This window comes from Nannospalax galili, unplaced genomic scaffold (assembly GCF_000622305.1).
Source record: "Nannospalax galili isolate Female #2095 unplaced genomic scaffold, S.galili_v1.0 scaffold612, whole genome shotgun sequence".
Taxonomy (NCBI): Eukaryota; Metazoa; Chordata; class Mammalia; order Rodentia; family Spalacidae; genus Nannospalax; species Nannospalax galili.
The window spans coordinates 4,035,395-4,037,828 of NW_008333388.1; positions in this window are offsets into that span (position 1 = coordinate 4,035,395).

Here is a 2,434-nt window from a genome sequence, read left to right on the forward strand (position 1 = left end):
GTGAGTTGTCCTTTTGCTGTGTTTAAGAAGTGTATATGCATGTGTCTGTGTATTTGTGTGTCTGTGTGTGTGAGTGCAGGTGCCTGCGGAGGCCAGAAGAGGCCCTAAAGCTGAAGTTATGCTTCCTTTCCTTCCTTTCTTTTCTGACAGGGTCTCCTGTAGCCCCAGCTGGAGCTGTTTTTAGACCAACCTGGCCTTGAACTCACAGAGCTCTACCTGCCTCTCTCTTCCAAGTGCTGGGACTAAAGGTGTGCACCACCATGCCTGGCTTAAGCTTGGTTTCTTATATGTTGGTTAATGCTTCAGAAAGTGGCAGGTGCTATATTTTGAAATTGTGATTCACAACAATGAATCCCAAATGTAACATGTTGGAAGTGTTTACATGTCTTCCAAAATTTTTCCTTAGACTTTTAATAAGGAGGTATATATAAAACTTAGTGTATGGGGCTAGAGAGATGGCTCAGTGATTGAGAGCATGGCTGCTCTTGCAGAGGACCTGGGTTCAATTCTCACTACCCATATATGGCAGCTAACAACCATCTGATACTCCAGTTCCAGGGGATTCAATGCCCTCTTCTGACCTCTGGTCATCACACAACACAAGCACACTTTGGTACACACAGGCAATACATTCATGTTATTATATAAAATGAAAAATATTTAGGAAAAAATATAAGCAGGGTCTGATGGCCCAGACCTGTAATCATAGCTATCTATTTGAGAGGTTGAGACCCATGATCACAAGTTCAAGATCAACCTGGGCATCTTAGTGAAACCCTGTGTCCAAATAAAAAGTAAACGTTGCCAGGGATATTTCAGTGCTGAGAGTGGAGGCCTCCCATGGATGAAACCCTGGGTTTAATCCTCATGGCTCCGGGGGGGGGGGGTATCAATGACAAAATTTCAGGAACCAGAGAAATTGTTAGGTTGCAATAAAAATAGGATTCAAAGTTAAACATACAGGCAAGCAGCCTACAAAAAGACAAGCGAGGGTTTGTCTCCAATTTCTGTCATCAGATGATTCATTATGGCTGTAAACTGCAAAGATACAAAATGTCCTAGAACAATCCTTCACTCTCCTGCATACACAGTGTTTCTAGGCAGTCCATACGATTTCCTCTCAACTTTCTAGAGATGTTGTGCACAGCAATACTCTGTTGGTGAGTGTACGCTGCACATGGCCATGAACTTACGGTGTACTGTGTCCCTGAGTAACCCAACCAGGAGGAAAAAAACTCAAAGGATGCTATTCAGATAATTTAAAATAATCTCTGCCAGAGGAAGATCTGTCCTGGATGGTTTCACGAAGGTCAACTGGCAGGTTTCACACTTTTTGTTTTGTTCTAATGATGTACCGAGTTTTAAAAAGAAAAGGCTAAAACCTTTTCAACCTGAGATGTTAAACATTTTTCAAAATGTTAGTCTTTATAGAGGTATCTAGACATATAGGAGGGGAAGATTTGGGATTGGACAGCCTGTGTTCAGATACTGATTCAACTGCTGTGCAACCTTGGGAGAATGATGTGACTTCTCTGCCATGTTTCATCATGTGAAAAAGAGGTAAGAGTTTCTACCTCTTAGGAAGTTGTGAAATTTGTGAATAAGTGTGTGAAAGTGTAACTGTATGCTGGTACATGTGGAAGTCAGCAGTCAACCTTCGGTGTCGTTCCTCAGGAGCTGTCCACCTTCATTTTTGAGACAGGGTCTCTCATAGGGACCTGGGGCTTGCTGATTAGGCTAGGCTTGCTGACCAATGAACACCAGAATCTGCCTGCCTCTGCCTCCCCAGTGCTGAGATTAGGTGTTTAGCCGCCAAGCTTGGCTTTTTACATGTATGTGGGGATTAAACGCAGGTCTTCATGCTTACATGACAAGCTTGAGCCATCTTCCCAGATCCTCACTATGAGGTTTAAAGTGAGAAAATGCGCCAGGCATGGTGGCACACATCTTTAATCCCATCAGAAGCGGGTAACTGAGTTGGAGACCAGCCTGGTCTACATAGCAAGTTCCAAGCCAGCAAGGGCTACCTAGTGAGAACCTATGTCAAAAACCCAAAATTATGTGTCCAGCACTTAGAATAGAGCATGGTGCATAATTGGCAGTTGAATTTACCATGGTTTAACTAGACTGACATTTAAACAGCTGGGATACTTTGATTCAGCCATTCGTGTCTATAAACAGGGACACTTCGATACTTACATTGTTTATTTTCCAGGTCATTTCCAATTCTGATGTCTTGTGAGCCATAGGTCAGCTGTGCTTTTCTGTAGAAAGGACTGCTGCTCAGAATCTGCCCCCCCAAGTCAGTCTTTAGGAATCTGGGCGTGGCACTAGAGGCTTTGGCTTTGCCTCTTCTTCTGAACCTGGAATAAAAGACTAAAGACGGTGTTTTAGACACAGCAAAAGATAACCTAGAGAGGGGCTGGAGAGATGG